The sequence below is a fragment of the Balearica regulorum genome, chromosome 2, assembly GCF_011004875.1.
Source record: "Balearica regulorum gibbericeps isolate bBalReg1 chromosome 2, bBalReg1.pri, whole genome shotgun sequence".
Lineage (NCBI taxonomy): Eukaryota > Metazoa > Chordata > Aves > Gruiformes > Gruidae > Balearica > Balearica regulorum.
The window spans coordinates 52,499,601-52,523,221 of record NC_046185.1 but is presented as its reverse complement, the minus strand read 5'-3'; the positions used below and the strand labels follow the sequence as shown (position 1 = coordinate 52,523,221).

The 23,621-nt window shown below is 39.8% G+C and overlaps 1 protein-coding gene across 12 annotated transcripts in view; it reads left to right on the top strand.

Annotated features, from left to right (window-relative positions):
- The window catches only part of GREB1L (GREB1 like retinoic acid receptor coactivator), a 142,573-nt gene that overhangs the window by 26,419 nt on the left and 92,533 nt on the right, over positions 1-23,621 (top strand). Inside the window, exon 2 of one of the 12 annotated variants that reach the window (XM_075744282.1) lies at positions 19,337-19,442. The exons of the other annotated variants lie outside the window; for them this stretch is intronic. The gene's annotated coding sequence lies outside the window, so the exon portion shown is untranslated. The remainder of the gene's footprint in view (positions 1-19,336; positions 19,443-23,621) is intronic. 12 annotated transcript variants of the gene reach the window in all.

Genomic DNA, 23,621 nt, shown 5'->3' with positions numbered 1-23,621 from the left:
GAGTAGGGAAAAAGAAGCAAATTTATGAATAAAATGCTTCTTGAAAATATGTAAAGAGAAGCTGAGCAGTTAAAACTCCTTACTCCATCATCCTGGATTTTTATTGTTCTATGTGCTACCCTGTTTTGAGCTGTTCTAGAGAGAAAGTGGGTAGGTGACAGGTAGAGAGGATCCCATGGCTGAGGCTGAACAGTGAGTTTAACCTGGCTTCCCTGCAGCACACGGACACCCTGCTGCTGGGCCCTGTTTTGGGGTGCCCAGCACGCTTTTGCCGTTATCTTACCCTGCTGGCCCCAGGGGAGCCACTGGGGCAGGGACGGTCTTCTCTTGCTGTCCCTCCTCTTTGGTTTGGGATAGGGAGCTAGGTTTAGGCTTTTGCTTGTTACGCTTGATTCGGCCATGTACAGAAGTTAGTAAGTTCCACATAATAAATGGATGATATGGTCTGAGTAAAAAAAAAAAAATAGAAACCCTATTTGACTTAGCATAAAGTCACAGCAAATCTTATATGCAGTTAAATGGAAGAGCTTTCCTTTATCTAGAAATCTGTGGTCTGTGTTTAAAGCCAGTGTGACCTTGCCATCCTAACAAAAATGGTACTTAATCTCAACAAGAGGCAAGGAAAATTGGTATGTTACAAAAGGTAAATCTTACATATGAGGTAAGCATCTTGTAATACATTGCAGGTACCAGATAAGCTTCAATAATATATATTTAATTAGGGCATGACACTGAATTTGACACAAACTATTTTGGACTGGGAAATCGTGAGGACAGAATTCTTCACTTCTTCATGCTGCCCTGTTCTACTCCCAGACTGTATCTCTCTCATGTTTTAAAAATGGTGCCAATATCTTCTGTTAAGGTTCTCATTGCCTAGTTTCTAAGCAATTATACACAGTAACTGGTACTTCAGCCAGTTGCCTTTGGAAAAAGAATGAGAAAGGATAGTTATGCTGGAAGTGGATGTTTAAATCACAAACAAACAAAAAGCTACTTATTTCTGTTTGAGGTTTTTTTTTTTTTCTTCAGCTTTTGATTTCATTCTATATTAGATTGATGGGTTGGGTAGTGCCCGCAAGTATTCCAGGCGTGGCTCTTAAAAGACACAAATTCCATTTCTGTTTATGAAAGTTGCAATAAACCAGATACCAGTGTATTTCATAGAGAGTTGAAGTGTGCTAGCTAGAGCTACGTAAGAGTGCCAAACTTGACAGTGAATTTGAGAACAGAATTTTGCAACTTTAGGGGGGGAAATATGTTGTTTGGGTTTTTTGGTTGTTATTAAAAAACTTTGTGGGTTTTTTTTAATGGAAGATGTTTGAATGCCCTTATTTTTAAATAGCAGTCAGAGAATTTATTTATTACATGCCTCTTTAGATCTTCCAACAGTAAGATACTACCCTTCAGTGGAGTAGAGCGTATTTGCCTCAGTAAGATCCAGGTGGGGTTGAGCACAAGAGAAAAAAATTGTAGTTCTAATGCCAACTCTCTTGAATTATGTTTGACTTTTTTACACATAGTTTGGCTGTTAAAAAAAGAATAATTAAACTTAAATATTGAGTTGACTTAGCTGTTTACATTCTTATGCATTGCATACATTTCTGCAGTTCTCTTAAAAGACTTTGAAGACTGAAAGTATAGCTAAAACCAACAAGATGATTTAATTGCTCGAATGTTTAGTGCGCTCCTGCTTCAAACAAGGGAATAACTTTTATTCTTTGTGGGTAAAACCAACCTAATGCTTTAAAAGATGTATAATTTCTAGAGAAATAATCCACTATGAAACATATATGGATTATAAATTTGCATAACCTGAAACTGAAGATCTAAATTCTAATAAGTTCCTGTTTGTGTTAGTTTGAAAGAGCTATTCACATGAGAAAAAGGCTGTTCGCCTGAGCCATTAGGTAACCTAGCAATTTATTCCTATCGACAAAGATGACTAATGAAGAGGCACAGACATTGCAGGATCAAGCTATAAACTTCATTCCTGGCATGCTGGCAGCTCCTTAAAATGTCTTTTGTTGACAAACAAGAAGGCTCTTGCAGCATAAATAAGTGTTGCGTCTTACAGCCCATATTGAACAAAGATGGAATGAAATGTAAGAATATTCTTTGGTTTTGATGAAGTGGTTTTCTCTAATGGGAGAGCAGAAAATAGAAATGATTCAAGAACCCTTTTGAGGCTGCAAGATTTTATTCACTATATATCTTGTTAAAGCAGCCTGTGCTGAACAGCATTTGCTTTCAGAAACAGTGATTGAATAAGATGGGGGGTTCTCCTCAATAACAGTGCATAAACGAGGGATTGATATAAACAGTACTAGCACGTTCTTCTGTTTCTCATCTTCTTTCCTTCCTATAAACTGACGTCATGGAATTTCCACCCACAGCTCTTGTAATGAGACAGTCTGGGGTCTGACAGGCTGGGGAGCAGCTTTCCTTTTCACCCTGAACACGATGAAGGAGAGGCATGGGTTGCCTGGGGTGGCTGTGCAGTCTGCCTCCTTGGAGTTTTTCAAGGCTTAGCTTGACTGGGCAAAGACTTGAGCAGGCAGGTCTGCTCTCATGCCTGACTGTGCTGTTAGTAGGAGGTTGGAACAAAGACCTCCCAACGTCCATCCCAACCTGAATTATTCTGTGATTCCAAGCATAAGCAACAGTTAAATCTGTTTGACCTAATTAAATGCAAATCTTCCAATGTAAAAGGCCGTTTTTCATACGGGTTCTACAAGAGGAAAATCCTGTTCCATTATATTTGTCTTCACTGAACCAATTAGTGTATGTGCTCCTACCTGAGCCACTTGTACTCTTGATTTGTCTATAAAATATATATAAGACAGCTGCATGGTAAATTGTGCTTGGAGGGTGTTGTTTCTGTTGTAGTTCTGCAAGCAGTGGTCTTGTATCTTCAGCATAGTAATGTCAAAGTGGATTAGAGAGTTGGAATGCATTACTCTGTTATCTATGGAACAGCATTTCTGTGGACTGTGAATGATCTTTGTAAAGTATGAAAGTTTTAGAAAAATTCTTAAAGAATGCCTTTATTATCAACATGGCAGCTCCCAAATCTGGGTGGAGAATCTAATCTGCAGTAGATCTAAAGTAAATTATTAATTGAGTAACCTTTTCTTTGACATTCAGTGCTTTGATACAAAAGTGATTATAACATGTCTTGTTTATTCAAACTATCCAAACTGAATGTATCTAATAATAATTAAATAGGCAATTTTTGTAGTATTTGCATTAGCCTATGAATCTTTCTCATCATTAAGTATATGCAGTGCTACAGCCTCTGGTCAGAGATACTGGTTGAATACCCTTAAGGGAAAAAAATTGCTGTTTTTTGGCTCAGTAGTGCTGTAGTAGCATGAAACAAAGGCCAAACAAGTACAAACAATTGGTTGCAACTAACTTTGGTTTGTCAGCGAGGGATGCAGTGGAAACCAGAAGGGCAAAAGGGTTGTCCTCCATCTGTGCTGAAGATGCAAAGTCATGCTATCTAAAGGAAAAGAAAGATGACATTGCCCTTTAGCCTGGGTTTAATGTAGGTCAGTTGGGTCACCAGATGACATGACTTTAATGGCCAAACTGCTTTTAACAATTGCCTTGGGCAGTGTTTAATTTCACTGATCTCTGCCAGCTTTCAGGAGAAGAGAGAGGAAAAATCCACCTTATCTTCTGGTTTTCACATGGTGTGCACTCTGCTGCTTCTGTGATCTTTTATGACTGGTCGGTATAGAACAACATGTGTGTATGTGATTATCCACATATGAAAAGTGTCATTTACTTCCAGATTGCTCACAACCCATGAGACCAGGTTGATTTTTCGGTTGGTTTGTTTCTTTCTTTAACCTCAGTTTCTTGATGCAGAAGATCTCGGGGACTGAGCAGACAGATAAATGATACTCACATCATCTTTGTAACTGCTTGTAATTTGTTCTTCCTGAAAAAGAACTTGCTCAACTCTTTACTTGCAGATATCTATACAAATCTGTATTTATATTTTGATGATTTAATCCTCTTCTGTACTGAAATTTCTCTCATGAAACCTATTACCTAGTACACGTTTTCTAGTATGTGATGAAGACAATATATAGTTAAACACTGGTTTGTATTAAATTTCAGGATGGTGTGGCGAAAAGGTTTGTTGGCGTTCTTGAGCTGTTTGGCTACCATATGCAGAATTTCTAGTCTGCTTAAGTTGACCTATGATGTATTATGACTCTTTTACATGCAATATCTTCCGTCTCACTGCGAAGCACTGTAACAAAATTAATCACATACAATGTTCTCTTTTGGAAATTCCATGGTATATATCTTAGAAAGTGCATGTATGTGTTTCAGTTTTGTATAGATGCTCTGAATGGGCTATTGCTCAGAAACAATGTCTTGAGGTTGTAATGGAGAGTGCTATTAACATGCTAGCTCAATGGTCCGTAATGGTGCGGAAAAATGACAAAGAAAAGCAAATGTTAAGAGTCATTAGGACAAAAAAAAAAAAAAGGAGACCAAAGCAAAAAACATGATTCTGCCATGCATGTGCATCTTTAGTATATCTACATCTTGAGGGTCATGTGCAGTTTTTCCTTCCTCTCTTTTCTGTAGTAACAGATACTAAAATTGGAAAAAAAAACACCAGAGAAAGCAAAGCAATAAGTGTGTCAAAGACGTAGAACAACTAAAGGAACAAATATGTTGACTAGATTTCAACCTGGGAGTAAGACAGCTGAGGTCCATAAAATGCCATAGGGTAGAAGGTGATAGCTGTTCATGTCTTCTGTGGAAAAAAAACTGATGAGCATCAAATGAAATTAGCCCGGGCCATGCTGAATGCAAACAAAAGGTGATAACTGCAAGCGTGAGGTGCGTTGTGGCACTCCTTTCTCAGGATGCAGGCATGTTGAAAGCTTAGGTGGTTTCTAAAGCAGCTGGATAAATTTATGGTTGCTGTTAAATGAGCCTTGAGCTGCGGATCAGTGGAGGTTGGGAGAATATTATGGATAATTACTACTACAGGAATGTCACGGGGTTTGTATTCTTCTCTGAGTATCTGTTGTTGGCTACTGGCTGACTTAGGGAAGGAGGCTTGTGGTCTGACATGCCATGTCAGTTTTCAGGTTGTTCTGACCACCTCATCGTTCTTCTTTGATTGTGTGGGTCAATGGGTTGGGCAAGGTGGGCTGCAGAAAGCGTTCCTGGTCTGTTCTTTGCTTGCGGTGTGTTTTCTGCAGGCAGTGAACCAGGTGAAAGCAGCGTACAGTTTCCTTTTCTGCCCCATGTTGGGTTTATAGGTAATAAAACTATTACAAGCAATTCCAGGAGTGCCAGAAATAAAGAAGCCTAGTTTCCTAAAGAGTTGGATTTCTTGGTTGATAAACTCTAATTTAAACCATTTTCTATTTTAGGTTGTGGTTAGGATCAGTCCCTCTAATGGTTTCTTTTTGTATTGTCTTTATCCATAGCTGAGACACAGTCAAATGTCCTGCCTAACTGGCTAGGTTTCTTCATGAATATTGAGAGGATGAAATGTCTTTCGTACCTCTGTACTTCTGTCTCATTTGTATGAAATTGTGGATTAAAAAGATAATTGACAGAATACCTGGTAACATGAGCCACATTTCCCTCAAACTGGGCAAAAAGAAGTAGTACAAAATACATACAAATACAACAAATAAACCAAACAGTCTTTCATCTTGCCCCAAAATAGGAATAATGTAGTCCAAAAAGAGGACCATGAATATTAAAAATAGATTTATTTTAATCTTTCTAAAGTTTTAAGCATAATACAGGTTAGCTTCAATGTGCATGGCTGTGCACAGGAACAGTGGGATATGAGTGTGACATCCAATTTTTCTTACATTATTTAGTAACTGACACACATGCTGTGTTCTTGCTGGTTGTTAACAGCATGTGAATTATGAGGCCAAAGAGGTCTTCCTCATCACAATGGCTAATGTTTGTAGAAATGCAAAGGTCATGATCATGACTACTTTTTTTTAATGCCAACTGGATACTGATGACAATTACTGAACTAGACAGATCTTAAAGGGTCAGTTTATTGACTTATCTTCCCTGCTTTCTGAGTGGTGATGCAGTCAATGCAACCATCTGACTTCTGTGCCATGCCAGTTTGAGTTTGGTCTTGCAGAGTTTTTCTTCATCTTTCCATGAAAAACAGGAACATCTGGTTCACTAGCTTTATTTTTCTGTGAGGTGCTACCAGATTAGCAATATTATTACCATCTTTAAAAGAGAAACCAAATCAACTTCTTAAAACACTTTTTTGTGCTTTTGGGATAACTTTCTTTTCCTCCTAACCTGTAGTTTGAACTTCAGCGGAGCAAAAGTTAGTAGCTTTGTACTTCCAGACCATACACCTGAATATTGACAGTAGTGTATTTTTGACAAATAAACTTGTTTTTATCAAATTTGAATAAGGACTGCTTGAGTCCTAGGCTGTTCAAATTCACACTCTTTACTCACCTTTGGCTGACAATATGTGAATGTATGTTTTGGATTTTATTCAGGCATAATGTGTTTGGAGGAAATTGCAGCTGTAGGAAGTGTGGTCATGGGTTGTAGCTTTTCTCCTTCAGCTCAGGTGTTCAAAATTGCATGTCCATGAACTTTGAATTGATTCTGAACCAATTCCTCCATGGTACAGAGATCTTATATCTGTGTGAGTGTGTGTGCTGGACAGGGTGGGATTTTGGAAGTCTGCACTTCAGTGTTTTAGCCACCACTTACAAAGATTAAAAATTGGAAGTGGAGAAGAGAAAGCCATTATTTGGCTCTTTGGAAAGCATAGTTTGCAATTACTGCACTGGGTGATTTCTGGAGTAGTAAAATACTAACTAGTATTTGAGAGAGGGAGTGAAGGTCACCCACACATCAGGAAGCTGAGTCACAGCTGGAGTGGATACAGCACTAAGAAGTATCTTCCTTAACAGCCTGAGAAGACAAGAGGCATTAGATGACCTAATCTTTTTCATCTGAAATGTTTGCTCTTGTGACTTTATTTTCCTCGTTGCTGAGACTAAGTGTGGAGACCATCTTTTTATTTTCTTTTATAAAGGACAGTTTCAGCAGTGTAGAGCTGGTTAGTTTGAATCTGCCTGAATCTGTAGCCTTCCTGTGCAGGTATGGTAGGTAGAACTTAGTTTTATAAGCTGTCAAAACTGTTGATTTATTACTAAAAAGATGATTTTTGCTTTATGATGAGAATCTTTATCTCAAAAGAGACTGGAAATAACACAGTAAATGACATCGTGTTTGGTAATAGCAAATTCTTATGAACTTTACAATAAGTTAAAGGAGTTGGTCTAAAGCCAGTTGTACCAGTTCAATGGTTGAGTGTAAGCTTAAAAGTTCTTGTTTGAGTCCTCTTGGCAGCTGGGGGGACTGGTGGCAAGATGAAGGTTAAAAGTCTTACTGAGGCTAAAACTGGCAATGAAGAGTAACTTTTAGAAACAAATGGGAGGAAACAGCAAATACTTTTGGACAAAGATTTTTTTTTTTAACTTTAAAAAACTATGGATGAAACTGGTAATGTAATCTGCTGAGATTAGCAAGTAGTTTCTGTTACACAATTTAGTGTTCCAGTGCTTTATCAGACTTCAGTCATTTGTGTGAAGCTTGGGCTGGCTGAACAGCTGTTGCAAACTACTCTGTCCCCTTATTTCAATCAAAGTAGTCGGCAGTTTTTGGCATCAGGCACACAGATGGAGCAATTGCTTTGTTTGCAGAAAGGAAAATACTAGAAAAACATTTTTCTTGCCTTTTTTTTTTTTAACATCCTTGCGCTCTAATTACTTTGTGCTTGGCAGGAGTAGATTTAATCTTGAGTTTGAATCTTTGCTGTCCTTTCAGAATTCATCCAAAGCTGTCTGAGTTAAAAGCCAAAACTTCTAGTTTATTCATGCTCAGAAATTTGCTAGTGCTACACTGCTAAAATTCTGCCTATGACTCCCTTCCAGCCTGCAGCTGTACAACATTTAGTTGTACCCCTGGTCCTTACAACCCATCTGAAGGTCAGGCACTGAAACTGAGGAGAGTTTTAGGGTTGGTTTTGTGTGTGTGTGTGACTGTGACTTTACTAGTTGGATTTAGGCAATGTGCAGGTGGAAGCTACTTGGCTTAGATGGTGAGGAAATGGAGTAAACAAGGAGGCTGAGAAAGATAGGGGAGCTTGGAGTGAAGAATGTAGAAAAAAATGAGAGGGAGATTGGACTGGGCATACAAGAATCTGAGGGCTTGGAAACTAAAGGCGAAGCACATGCTAGAAGAAATCAAGATTGGTTTGATGAGGAGGAAGGGTATGGGAATCAGAATAAGAAATGGAAGTGATGGGGCCATTGAAGGGCAAAGCTGGGCAATGGCACTGAGAATATGTTGGCAAGGAGCCTGAAAACTGCTGATGTGAGGGCAAAAAAGGTGATGAAACCAAGTGCTTCTGACAAATTCAGATACAAACATGGGATATGGTTTGTAAGGAGCCTTTGGATGATGAGAGAGAGCTGCTGGGCTGGGATAAAATTAGGACTGGGATGAGGATCTTATGGGATGACTGGGACTGGCTAGTGAAAGGGACTGGCTGGAGGTGGTGAAACCAGTTGGGAGAGGAGGCATGAGGGCTAGATCAGAATAATATGTTTCCACAGCAGTTCGCCCATTGTGATGCCTAAAACTGAATCGAAAGGGTTGTTTTAACCTTGTTGTTCTTCTGTTGTCAGTAAATCTCTTAAAGCTATTGACTGATGGTGTCTAGCCTCATTGCTGGTGGTCTGCATGGAGCACCGTGACGTGAGGGAAGGAACTCCAAAGACCTTTGGCACTTTCATTTGCAAAATGGATATGGGAGAAGTGAGCACCACAGTGCTCTCACTGATCTGCAGGAATACTGGCAGTGCTGCTTCACTTCTGCTTGTCTTTGTGAAAATAGGCCATCAACCAACTCCCCTTTTTTCCCCCATCTGGGGTTTAAATATCCCCACAAGTACTCTGTGATCACTGCTGTGGCTAGGATATCGGTGGGTTTGGCTTAGTGGTTGGGTCAGGCTGCTGCTGGGATAGAAGCAGGTCATGGTCAGGGTCGGGAAAACCCAAGGTCAGAGACCAAAGAAGTACAAATGCATTAATTTTGAAGGCAAGGCAGGGGTGTGGATGCCAGACTGCGATGTGGAACGTGGGAAGTGCCAGCTTGTAGTCTGGGCAGAGGCTGGACTCAAACTCGCACCAGAACACAGGAACACTGGGAAAGGAGCCTGGTGAAGCAGGATGGCTGGGAATGAGTCCCTGGTTGCCAGAAAATAGGATCAGGGATTAAGGCTAGGAATTGCAGCATAACACAAGGTTTTAGAAACGTCGTTACGCTGAAATAGCATTCGGAGCTCTGACTTTACAAAGCTTAGTGAAGAAGGTCCTGACAGCAGCATTAGGAGAGTAAATCTGTTCTCTGGGAAACAACAAAGGCCCTAAATTATTAAAATTATACACTCTACTAATTCAGAAAATGACAATTTTTAACTGTTCATTGAGGAGAAGAAGTGTGTGTGAAAGCTGGTCTGAAATGTTAAAAAAAAAAAAGTAACTAGTGAGCTTTCTTGTAGGTGAAACCAATCTTGCTTATGAAGGCTAACTAGCCCTTCACTTTCATGACTGTAATAACATTCATTTAATCCTGACTGATGGCAACAGCAAGTAGCTTAATAATTAGTGTGGGATGGGCTCATCTTGGGTGGCAGGTAAGGTGATACCAGGTATCACCAAGGGAAAAATTCATATCTAGGTATCTAGGCTGTCATATTTTTACTACCACTAGCACAGTCAGTGAACCAGAGTCCTGGCTGGTGGATGCACCTGCGGCTCCAGTCCAGCTGTGATGGAGTGACTATAGGATTTTGAATCTGGATTTCCATGGGACTTTGGCTCCAACAAGTCAAGGGACTTGCAGTGTCACCTTGTAAGGTGGAAACTCAGAAAGAACTAAGCTCAAAGGCTTGTATAAATAAATACTGCTCTACAGTTTTTGACCTGTGGTGAATTCTGTTGAAGTATTTGGTGTTAAATCATGGTGGGTGTCCGGAATGGGAGGAAGCGGGAACAGAAGTGGCTCAACGTTTCTTTAGACTGTCCTAATGTATAACACAGGTTAGAGGATTTTCCCAGTGGTTTGCACGCTAGACCTTGGGTCACAGGAGATGCACGATCATTTCATTTGATTTAACTTAGTTTTCCTTAAACTTAATTACTCTCACTGGGTATTTGTTTGCCTGTTTTCTTTAATTTCGAGACACATACAAGGTGCTTTCATACAATTTGTTGCACAAAACTAGATGATGTTTTGGTGTATGGACTTTAAAATCTTGTGGGTTTAGGTTAAGATTATGTTAAAAATGCAATCTCTTGCTGGTACCTCAAACTGAATCTGAGAAGCACTTCTGTGTTATATATAGTAAAGTTAATTGAGGGAGTATTTGAAAATAAAACCATTTCTGCCTTTCTTTTCTCCTGCCTTCACCCAACCCCACTCCCAGGACCCTAGGAGTAGCCTATTCATGCATAAAGCTTCATTCTTCTTTCAGGACTGGTATTTAGTCATATACTTACATATGATGTTGGCAAGTTGTGAAGGGGCACATCAAAAATTATGATTTTATTTATCTTTGTTCTACCTAGTGCATTTGTCCTGTCTGTTTTTGGTGGAGAAGGCAGAGTGTTGCACCAGATGGGATGGGGAAGTAAAACAGGGCTGAGGGAAAATGCAGTGTTTGACTTCATAAAATTTGCTTTTTCATTGTAAAGCTTGAATTTTTATTTCATGTTTTATATAACACAGGATTTGGATTCTCCTTTATGTTTTTTGAGCGTTCCTCTATTTCCTAGATTGTAGAAAAGTGCTGTTTATTAGGAAGCAACCACAGGCAATAATAGCAAAGTTTTGTGCCTCCACCCACATCGCAGTATAATAAGGTTCCATTGCTTGTAAAATTTACTAAAATATTCAACATTACTTAGAACTGCCAATCCACAAATGTCTTAAGTATGAAGACATGTATTTGATTGAGTTGTTATTTGTTATTTCTCCCCCTCACCCCCGAAAATTTTCTTCCTTCCCCACCCGGCAACAGCTTTATAGCTGACAAAAATAAGCCATTTCCTAACCTTATCCTCTACCTACGGAGGTCATAAAAATTGCTAATGGAAATGCTGTTGCCTTCTGTTGTGTGATTCTAATAGGAAACGGATCACTGCAATTTATGGGGTACTTACCCTTTTCGGTACATGATGAATGACTCACTTCAAATGATGTTTCCTCATTGATTTCCTACTATTTATCACCAGAAATGACAGAGCAGGAAGAACAGCATTTAAACATGAAGTTGATTTTGAAGATGACATCTTTTCACTCTAGTGTGAATTCATGGCAATATAGCATTTGCTGTAGTAGAGGAGCAAAAGACCTGAAGTCAGTTCTTTAAATTGCTCTTCAGATTAGGTATCTGTAACCCCACTTTTTCTTACACTGTATTAGTTTACTTGCCTGTTCTTTAGTTGGGAGAGTGAGAGCCTTACTCCCTGTAGAGGTTTTCATCACGCTCTGCCTATGTGTGGCCATGTTCTTGAAACAAGTACATGTGAGATTTATCTGTCCTTAGACACTTTGTCTATGTTGTCAGGCTCTTTAGGATATTTACATTTCATTCACGGGAAAATCTATGCGCAAGTAAATTCTGTATGATATTCAGCAAGTGACTCTGATATAATCGTATTTCTGTGGTGGTGTTTTATTTTGCTATGTGACGGTACATGAAGAACAAGAAAAATCCCTCATAACCTGCTAAGTTTCCCTCTCGTTGGGCTGGATTGACTACAAAATGGAAACTGTCCCTTTAGTTTCTGCGTTGTCCAAATGGTCTTTTTCTCCGTGTATTGCGATGTGAATCACCGGGCAAGATCACAAATCAGCAAGGTAGATCAGGGGCAGATACAATCCTTCAAAATACAGTTGTTTGTAAATTGACTGGAGTAGAAAATTGAGACATTCCTTGCCAAGAAGGATAGCTTGTTTTAATTTAGAATGATATTGCAAGTTTGCTGCTTTTAAGACTGGCTTAAATTTCATTGACTTGACTGTCTTTGAATACTTCAAACAGTTATGGCTCTGCACTAAATAAAATTGTTTCATCTTCTTTAAATGCTAGTGTTAAAACTTGTTTGCCCTCTTCATTTTCAGAGTCCAATGTTAGCTAACTTGTCCACAAAAATGAGGCTATGAAGGTTAGAAAAAAGCATGGAGTTTCAAAAGTAATTTTGATAGCTACTTCTGTAATTCATTTAAAAAAAAAAAAATCAGTTTATATCCATTTAAATGTAAACCTATGTGAAACCATTGAGGTGAAATGTACCTATTCCAGAGAACTTGTAATAATTTTATTTAAACTTTCACAATGTAATAGCGCAGCTGTCAGTCATCTTCTTGCATTATTTATCTGCTTCTTGATATTTGTGATTATAACTTTGCGACTTTCTCTCTTATTGTTATGTGCTTATAGATTTTTAGTTTCAAACCATGATGCAAACAATGCAAGTGAAGAATAAAGTATGTAGGCTTTCAAGTCTGCAGTTTCCATTTCTTTTTCTGAAAACCATTTTGCGTAAACCTGTGAACAATGTATCAGGCTGCATACAGATGATTGGGAAAAATTACTTCATATTTTCTACTTCCATTGCTAAACATTATAGAATTGGTCTTCAAATATCTCTAGAGTAAACATGCTGGATGTTGAATGAAAAAAGCAAATACTATAATACCTCTGTGCTCATCTTTGCTCTGAAATGGGCTTCATATAAACAACAAATTCTTTCTAAATGAAAAAGCACTTTTCTGTAAAACCATCACTTCTAACTGTCCTTTCCAAAATTAGTATTATCAAGTGTTCTGTACTTAATTTCGCCTGCTTTCTCCCATCCAGCTGCAGTTATTTTCAAAAGAAGTACTCTGAGATTTGCGTGAGATGCCTCACGTAAAAGAACAACAATAAAAATAGTTACCAACCTTGCAGAACACTAGATTATATGTTTAGTGCACGCACTGCGGTAAATGTTGCCCTATAAAGGGTTGCCTCAATTCCCATAGTGTTCAAGTGGAGCCACCACTGTTAGTGACTAATCTGTGATCTCTTTAGAAAGGGATGTTAATTGGGCAGACACTGAGTAATGGGTAATTGTGTGAAGAACAGTTTCAGCTTTAGATTTGTGTACTACTGGAACTCAATGGATTATTGAAAACATACCTTCAAAACCCAAAAATACTATCTGACTTGTTAGAAGGCTAGGAATAAACTATGTGTTTTTACCTTGGGTATGTGTAAAGATACAGATGGAGAAAGCGAAAGAAAAAACACAGTTGGTTTTTTCTGCTGTTCTTCATCTCCATGAAAAACAACCATAATTCATTTCAACATATCTGCTTTTCTTTGTAACTTAGTGTTTGGTGTACATGCTTGAGTGGCAGAGAACAAAACGTACTTTTTGAAGATAAGAAATGTTTTAAATGTTCATGATGAGAACAGCATGCACTGAACACACACAAATCATTCAGACACCTCTTTAAATTTCAGATGTTGAATTTAAGTGACTTGGGCTGAAGTAATAAGACAAAAATACACAGAACCCTTTTTTTTTTTTTTCTAAATCCAGCTCTTAGAATTTATGTTCTTATTGTACATCAAACAGTTGTTGATGCCAAGTTTCTAAGTGACTGGCCTGAATCTGAACTTAATAGTACTTTGGGATGAACTGTTCCCAGTCTTTGCTCTTTTAAACCAGTCTCATCTCTGACAATGGTAGAAACAGACTTGGCTGTGGCTCTTGCTGGTGACACGGCTTGCACTGAAAATCTCAGGTCTAGAGATCTGACATTCTGGTGCAGCTAGAGAAGAGCATCTAAATCCTGATAGTCACAGAGCTCTGGGCACATTTGTAAGGCCAGAAAAATGCTGGGTTTGAATAGTGCGTGTTGCTGGAAGATCTGTCAGTCAGGAAATTTCAAAACAAGTGTAACTGCAATAAAATTTGATGGAATTTTAATAAAGTTATAATTGCTATATAAGTGTTCAAACCTATTTCACTTATATCTTCACCTCTTTATTATCTGACTCACATTGTTAATATATGAATGTAAGAACTGATTACAAAAGATCTGATGTAGGTTCATGAAGTACGTTAGTGATGCTACCCCATTCTTCCATTACCTTTGCAGTAACATTTCACAGAGCTTTATGGAACTGTAGACCTCACTGAAAAAAATCTACCTGAATTATTAAAATTATGTATGACTAAGAGTAGCAGAAAAGTTCTTATGGGAGCTTTGGATATGATGGACCCTTTTCTTTATTCAAATAATTTATACTAATAAATCAGTAGTTTGTAGAGAACTTTAAGAAACATTTTGTATTGTTTTTCTGTTTCTCTTTCAGAGGATAGATGAGAGAGGTTCTTGTAATTGAGAGGAATCATGTTTTCATCATCAGTAATTTTATTAGTGGGGTTTTTTTGGTTGGGTTTTTGCTTTTTTTTTTGTGGGGAGATGAATTAAATGGGTGATTTAACAAGGCAATGTTATCTCTAAATACCATTATACTTTATTACTGATCATGGTTGAAAGTCTTATGTTATTGTAGTCTAAAAAGCATTGTTTTGAGGGTTTTTTCCATTGAAGCTGAACGTTTGAACAGAGGTTTCTGTTGTGAATGAGAATTGCTTATTGCTTTGAGTTCCAAAAAGGCAAATTTCATTTAATCCACCCTAGCTGTGCACCACCAAGAAGAGTGGGGTTCCTTTTGCAGGTGCCAAGTTCTGCATTGCCAGAAGGTGCAGCTGTGTCTGTAGCCAACAAGTCAAAGGAACTGCGGTACAGAGTGCTACCCTCCAGTTTGTTCCTCACTACCTAGTGCTGTTAAATAAATATTGAATAAAACTGTTACATGTCCTGGGTTTTTATCTGTCTATCTTATGCCTTGTGTTTTCTTTCTTTGTGGTTTTCTGCTCTGTCTGAAGCAAGTGTTAGTTGTTTGTCGTTTCGTAACTTCTAGTTTCCCGACTTTTTTGTGGAAAGTCAAAACTTCAGGCATGTAATGAGTTGGCAAAGAAAAAAAAGTTGCACAACCTGTCATGAAACTTTTTCAGTGCTGTCACTCACCTCCAGGACAGAAATACATGCTGTTTCCAAAAATGCAAACTAACAAGTATTTGCATGTTTAGCGCTTGGAGACATGACGTACTTCTGTGCATCAGAACTGCAGTCATACACTTTGTAAAATTCTTTGCTTGGATAATGTTCATGACTGCTTCTTGTTCATCAGTGTAGTGATGGAAAGTTACTTCCTTTGCACTAAGAAGGGAAACAATTTATAGTGTCCTATAAACCACTGACTGGTGAAACCCCTGTCAGAGGGTCATCATAGAGAAGATATCGATCAAAATACTCTTTTTCAGTACTGTAAGTAGTCATGCAACTTTGGGCTGGAGCTTCTCTGCTGGAGCCAGCTTTCTCTTTAATGCTCTTCCAGAGACTGATGTACCGCTGCATTAAGGGCCACCTATAGCTCCTGGTGGAGCTATAACTCAGACATAAGGAGGGGAAGAAGCACTTCATCTGGTTAAAACTTGTCATGGTGCTGTAAATGATGACTTACTTAGAACCTTAAGCAAGCCAGAAAGTACTAGTGGAGATCACTAGTAAAGAGGGAAACAAATTTTCTGTCTATAAGGTTTTTTCTTCACTAGAATTAATATATGAAGAATATACCTCACTGTGTTGTATGGAGATACTCTGGCTGGGCCTGACCATGCTGTCTCTGTGGACAGTTGTACAGCTGTTGAGGTGGCATTCTGCTGGACCTCATGACTTTGGCCGCTCTAAGTGGTAGTGGGGCACTGCCACAGTACGTTACTGCTGTTTTGCTGGGCTGTGCCTTGTAGCCATCTCCAGATGGTAGCAGCTATCATTCATTCAATGCTCTGTCATAGGGTATAGGCACACCTCATGCCATACCTAAATGCTTCTGCTGATTAAAAATGATTGTGCTGCACCTTGGATGAGCTTGTACTGAGGAGGTCTGACTGCTGCTGAGCCAATGTAGACTGGGGTCACAGGCATTAGCCATCTTACCTATTTTCTAGCAGAAGGATCAGATTAGCAAATAATATTCTACTCACTGTGCAATATTTTTTTATCAGTCTCAGAGATTAACTATTCTACATACAGCCCTAGCATGGCCCTGAAATTATTCTCATATCAAGTATCATAGTATTTGTTTACAAGCCAAATGAGCCTCATCTTTCCAAAGAGATTCCTCATTTCTAATGAAGAACACCTTGCACCCAAACTCTGCTAGCTGATGAGTAAGTGCGCAAGAGGTACTTGGCACAGAGGAAAATGTTTTGTACTCACTGTTGTGACAATTATTGCCAGCAAAAAAAGTCCACAGTTCTGTGCTCCATGAATTTGCTCTAAATGATTGTGCATATACTAACAATCTTCTGTTTAATATATACAAGGGGAAACCATCAGTAACAAATATATTGCCTTCTCTTAAAGTAGCAGTTTACTGTAAGGAATTTAATGTCCTGATCCATCCTACTGTCAAACAGAAAAAGCACAAATGTCGTATTTCTTAAAATGTCTCTTGTGCAGTGCAAAGGTACCCAAGCTTGATTGTTTAGAGAAAGGTGAGACTTTGAAAGACACCTACCCAAGATAGCAAGAAGCTCCATGCGAGCTATCCGGTCCACTGCTATCCAGTCCAGAATGCGCTGCCTGCGGAGCTGCCTGCAGCTGCGGGTGGGCTCTTTCTGGTTCTCAAGCTGCCTACACATATCTTTGCTCTGCACATGCTGGGAAGATACAGCATAGTTTGGGCTGTAGGTAAGCTGTGTGCTGTGTTAACAAAAGAAACAGTTTCAAAGGCACATCTTATCTTCGCAGGAGCTGTTGCAGGTCCCAATGCTCTCCCATTCTACTACTGGTGGGGAACTATTCCTTTCCTTTCAGGCATGTAATGCAAAATTCAGCAGTGGGATAGTGAAATTGTCATATTTGTTGTTGAACTTCACCTCTGACTGACAGACCTCTAGCTTGCTTTTGGTCTTTGCAAATAGGAAGGGGAATACAGACCTGTCAGATAAACAGTGCTAGTGATTCTTGCATAGTTGAAGGCTTACTGAAAATAATTCTTTGCAGTCCTCCAGTGATCTTTAATGCACTTGTCCAGTTCCTGTGGTCCAGTAATACTCTATATTGTGGCAGTAAACACTTGATAAATTCTTGCCACTGACTTGACAGCAGAGAGTGCTCAGCTGAGGAGTAGAGAGTTTTATGGACAGAAAGCTCTTTGATCTCCTCTACTCCAGGGAACTCACCTTTGGCTGGCCTGAGTATTTGCAGGATTACAGCTTACCAGCTATTGGGCTACTTTTTTTTTTTTTTCCCTCCGTAGTTTTGACTCAGCATTTCCAGTCTCAAGAAAATGTCATGCCAACAGTGTGGGACTGCAATCTAGAAATGAAGTGCTATTATTTCTGACAGCAAATGAGGTGGCTTGGGTATGAAGGAAGGCAGCTTTTTTGCTATTCTGTACTGGGGGAGAGGGGAAGAAAGAAGGAAGCAGTCTTGCATTTATTTTCACGTCCCTTAAACTAAGATCCGCGTTAGGGATGCTTGATATTGGGATTAGAAAATAACCTCAAATTTTGCTCCCTGAGGTCGCCATATTCCTTCTGTTCCCCGTATCCTTGTGTTCCAGAGCCCTTTATTCATGCTCACCTTTCCTCCAGACTCACATTGCTGTCCTGTGTCCCATCAACCTGATCTAGTCCCTCCCAGCTTAGAAAGTCTCCATTCCTCTTTAGCAACATGCAGCAGAGACCCCCTCGCTTCTTCCACTGATGCCCCTTTTGCCTCCCAGCTGGCAGCCTGTCTGCTTTTAGCCGCAGGTCTTTGCACTCGGATAGTCCATTCACCCCTGCCAGCATTCCCCATCTCTGCCCCATCCCTGGTGTTGGCATGTTCCCCTGTTGGTTTCCCCAGCCTGTCCCCGTGGCCAGCTTGGGAAACTGCATGAGGAAAGTAGGAAACTGCAGGTGGCTGTTCCTATTGCTGCCTTAACATCTGCAAGCATAAAATGCCAGTAAAGAGACAGGGAGATCTTTCCCCAGGTTGTGCCCTACAGGCTTCTTTGCGGAAAGAACATGCAGTTTTTTTACTCTTGCTCTGACAGAAACAATATTTAACTTACTGACTGCTCCAGCCTGGTTGGTATTCCTTGAAATTTCATGCAATTTGTGGAAAGGACACTGTGTTCACTTCTTGAACAGCTAATTTTACTGAATTGGGTTCATACATCATAACTACTGCTCGATTTTCTGCTGTAACTGAATGAAAGAAGACTGCTTAGACAACGGGTCTGGGCCAGATAGTATGGACAGTTATTTTTATGGAGTTTATGGTAAGGCCTGAACAAAACAGTCAAGGTCAGAGTGGCGTAGCTAAACCGAGGGGTTAATTGAGCTCCTGTGACTTGGATGAAGCTGCTTTACTTGGAAACCTCAGTAAGAGAACACACAGACTCTTGTACGCTCTTGCTTCAGCCGTTACATTGGTGAGACAGAAGTCTGTACAGATTGTGGCCTGATTTATATTTGAAATAGGTCACCAAAAATGGAGTCAAGCTTGCCCTGGCTGGGAGCAGTCCCCAGAGTGCCATGCCCTGCTCCTCTCCTGGACTGGTTTCTTTCATGACCAGCAGCTATCAAAGAATTAGAGCATTAAAAGGAGTGATTAATACAATTTTCCCTCTCTCTGTGAGTGCAGAAAAGAATTAATTGGACATATAATTATGCCCAGATCTTTTTCTTCCCTTTTTTAGAGGAGGTGAGGGAGGTGAGTGGAGAGGAACTGCAAGATACATATAAAGAGATATAATGTGTATATAATAAAAACATGTATCTATATATAAGAAAACAGCATTTTGCATGTTAAATGCCTGGTTTTGAGAAGCGTGCAGAATCTTCTTCTTTACATCAGGACATCTATGCTGGGTTACACCAAATCAGTATCCTCAAAGATAGTATTACTAGGGTGGAGTTTGGGTTGGTTTGTAGTGGATAGTATCTTCCTTTTAGAAGGCATTTTGTAATGTTTTCCCCTTAAAAAATGAAATTCCTCGCAATCTTCACAAGTAAATATGTTACAACTTGGGGGAGGTAGGGGAAGAGGAGAAAATTTGAATTGTATTATAAGAAAAATGGTTTTATTTCTATTAATTAGGAATACTGAGCAGGCTGATGATTGGGAGAGAAAGAAAGGAGACCTGAGTGGATGATCCTGCTCACAAGGGAGAGTGAAAATGGAATAATTCAATTCAGAAAGCATAGTATGTACAAAACTTTTTCCTTTAAAATTTCTACTCTTTCAGTGCGCAGTAGTGCTGACTCTGTTTCTACAATTTGTCTGGATTTTAAATCAGAGCAGTGTAATTAGCTAACTTTACTTATTAGCTGGAGCTGACTCTAGTGGCACAATGATTGAATTGGTTGCCATTATATTTGTTTAACTGCTGTAAAGTAAGTTTCTAACAATAGGTTCCTACACTTAAATAGCACTGTTGAGCACTGGTGCCCTATCAATCAGTCAGACCTTTCCCTCCTGCTGTCTGCTCTGATAGACAGTTCTGCTGATGTGGGGACTCTGGAAGAAGAGATCAGGAAAAAGGGATGATGGATAAAGACCATCTCCTGTCTTGAGAGGAAATCAGAAAAATCCTTTCTTTGACTATCAACAAACTGCTTTGTCAAGGTGTCAGAAGATTAATTATCCTCATGTGAGAGGCGAGAGCAACTGTTTTCTCCCCTGGTTTTGGTGTAATGGGATGGCATTCTTCTGAACTGTGGCAGAGAATTGCAAAGAAAGAGGCTTAAGAGATTTCAGTAGCCTAACAGTACTGTCCCATAAGAGTTTGTAAAGCTTTTAGGTCTACATTCATGATACTGTGAGGTTCTGCCAGTAATTGATTAATCAAAGTCTTTATTTCAAGTGCAGTATGGATTTGATCCCATGAAACACTGGGTGCCAACCAATGTTAAAGTCTGTCAGCATTGTTGGTAGTTAGGATATAGAAAGATGAAGCTTTCAATGAAGAGAGATGCAGAAAAGCTTTCCATAGCATAATCATGAACATGAAAACACAACTATTCATTAGGTTTTGAAGTTTATAAATCAGTAAAAGGGAAAATCTCCATTAAGTGTTTGTGGAATTTTTTTTTTTTACTTGGAGCTGAGCAACTCTGCTTAATATTTTGTTTTCTCCATTGTCCTTTTGTATGATTTGAATAAAATGAAAAGTATAATAAATGAATGATCTTACCTTTTCAATAAATCTTTTAGGGAATAAGTAAAATGTCCTAACTTGAATTCTGAACAGAATAGGTTTAGGTAAAAAAGAAAAAGTGTGGTTGTTTGTTTTTTTTTTAAAAATAATTGGAGACTTGAAGAAAAACACTACTTAAAATATGAGATCATTCTGACTACGTTACTTAACATATCAAGTGAGTCTCTTCAAAAGCTCTTTAAATCTTGCACAAACTATGTCAGTAAAAGGACTCCTTCCATTTGGCCTGATCTGTGACTTAGTCCCGTGCTCAGATGGAGAGCATTTTTTGTAATCTGTTGATTTGATAGAACTTTGGTTTTTTTTCTTGAAAGAATGAAGTCTTGAGTTAGTAAAAGGGAACTGGAGACTTAAAGAGCCACACCACTTTTTTTAGTTTGGCTTCTTTGGAACAGTTTTTCTGGTTTTAATGTTTGCAATGCTAAACTATGACCAGTGGTGTATTTTTTTGTTGTTGTTGTTTTGTGCTTCTGTGCAGCCTTCCTTCAAATTAATATCACTTTAAGATGTGTTGAACTCTAATATGCTATAGTTGAAATTGTAACAAAACCAAACATTTTAAACATGGATGTGCCTGACCTTGAAATGCTGCTGATAAAAGCTAATGCTGTTAAATTGCATGCCAAATTAACCCTCATTTCCAAATGCTTTGTGTGTGCATTTCCTGTAGGATAGGCTTTGATCCTACCAAGCAACACTTCTTTTACAATCAGTTATTTTTTAATGAAAGAAAATCAATGAACAAGTTTCAGTGCCTGATTTCAGTGGTAGTGAAATGAAATGTTTTCTTTTGCATCCTTCTACTGCTGTGATTTGTCTACTGTATCAAATGCCTGACATGATAGAGTGTTTTGGCATAGAGGTAATACTGATTTTCAGCTTAAAGCTTTATTTTCACATGTGTAAACCTTATCAAGGATTGCAAGTTCATGTGAGAAAGGCACAGGAAACTAGATAATGGACTGGACAAGGAATAACTTTCTGAAGCAGTGGGTTTTTTTAAAGTCTTATTAAGGCTTAGCATCAGTAAAGATAGGTTTTAATCTAAATCAAGAGAAAAAATGTTGCTTGCCTCACAAATGCTTTTTTCTTGAAGCACCCAGGTTCATATTATTTTAGCAGTTGTCCATTTTGGACCACACTTGGTACTGCTCTGTGTGTGTTTTCAGTTCAGAAGTTACGTTGCAGAAGCATCCATGGGGTTTTTTATTTGCATCTTTTGAGAAGTATGGCCTTTGTATGGGATTTAATGGGATGTAATCATCTGCCTTTCCAGACCAGTGGGCTTGTGTAACTCTGGTGGTGTAAACTCCTACTGAAATCAGACAACAGGCGTGAGCAGAAACTGTTCACATACAGATACCTGCTTTTGCTTGTTCTTGTCTGCTGAGGACCTCGAGTGTTTTCATTTTAAAATGAAAGTGCATCTTTTTATCCTCTGACAAATGAACGACTGTCTGCATAAATTCATTCGAAGGGGACATTATCTTCCTGTGTGAACTTTGGTGGGAAATGCTTGCAGGCCATAAAGTGAATCATCAGTCTCCCTGGGCTGGAGCTGAAATCTCGGCCTGTCTCCCTGACACTTCCTCCAGGATGTTTAGCTCCCAGTCCTCCCTCTCATGTCTCGTCTCTGTTGCTGTACCTGGGCCACCTCTGTCACCGGAACCCATCCCTGCATCAGCCCACCTGGGCCAGGGCTGTGTCTGGTGGGTCTTTCCCACATCATGTCTGACCTGGTGGTTTTGAGCTTTCATTTGGAGGGAGAAAAAAATCACTGTCCAGGCTTTCACCTCTCATCTGTGCTACGGCAAGACTGTGTTTGCAGGCCTGGACAAATGTAGCCTGTGCCTGGTCTGTGTGAAAACTGTTTTCTGAGCCTGTCACCTTGATTATGTTACCTTTCTTCTTTGCATTCCTCTGCTGGAGTTTTCTTGTCTTTATAGCATTGGACCTAAGCTCTTTATCTTCTCTTTCAAGGCCCTGAAATCCCTGAGGGTTTTTTCTCTCCATTATCTGCCCCTTGTCTCTCCTTGTTATTGAGATGTCAGCCCAGGGACCCATTCAGCCCACAGTGCCTAATGGGGCAGACATGTCCGACCTTGATCTAGGGCCAGGCTAGTGCTGGTGAGACCCGCTGGGTCCCAGCTCACTTGCTCAGTCTCGCTTCTGTGGTGCTTTCGCATCTGCTGAGGCGTTTTGGCTCCAGGGGCATGTGATTGCATGGAGCCAGCCTAGCCAGCTGCTGAGCCGGGGCGGATGAGCCTTCTCTGAGCGAGAAGCGGCCAGTGGCTCTGCTCTGGGTGGTCTTTTTTACACCCTGGCTCAGGCCTGGCCTTGGTGCTTTCAGGCAGAGCCGCTTAAACGTCTCTGCTCTCTGGTCCCACTCTCTGGAGTTGGATTTTTCTGTTATCCGGTGTATTCCAGTGCCTGCTCCTCTGGGTATGGGGAGTGACTGTATGCCTTTGTGCACCATGTTGTCTCATGTGGATGCTCTGGAAGGGAACCAAGCTGTAGGTCAGGGTAGCATCTTTCCGAGTATATAGACTGCCAGCTCCAAGGTAATACAAAGCATTAAAAAAAGTATATTGTGCTTTAAGTGTATGCTTTGGTACAGACGTTTGACCATTTTAGAGGCTCAGGGGGATGTAGAGGTGTGAAGAGTGGGGAATGAGCAAGTTCAGAGTGAGAAGACACTGGATTTTCCCAAGGCTTCGTTTTGTTTGTTTGCCTGCTTGTGAGTTTTTTAAAGCAGCATCCTCTTTCCACTCTAAATACAAGAACTGATGTCACTTCAGCACAGTTGTTCCTTTGTGCAAGCCTATATCATTTTCAGCCTGCTTTGAAGGACCCTGGGTTCGCCTCCAGGAAAATCCAGAGGCAAGGTTTCCAGCTTGTGCCAAATGTTGGGGATTTGCAGCGGCGTGAGCCGAAGCGAGGGGGAGGCCTTCTCTCCGGAGCAGCAGCAGATGGCTAGTTCAGTCATGATGGTGGGTGAGCGAATTGCTTGTGGTGGTCAGAAGGGGCATCTGGAGGTCTAGTCCAGCTCCTGCTCTCAACAGGACTGTTGCCAGCACTCAAAGTCCATGTTAAGAGGAAGAAGAAAAAGGTGTAGCAAAGATATTGTTGTATTATCACTGAAGGAACATTAGGAAATGCTAATAG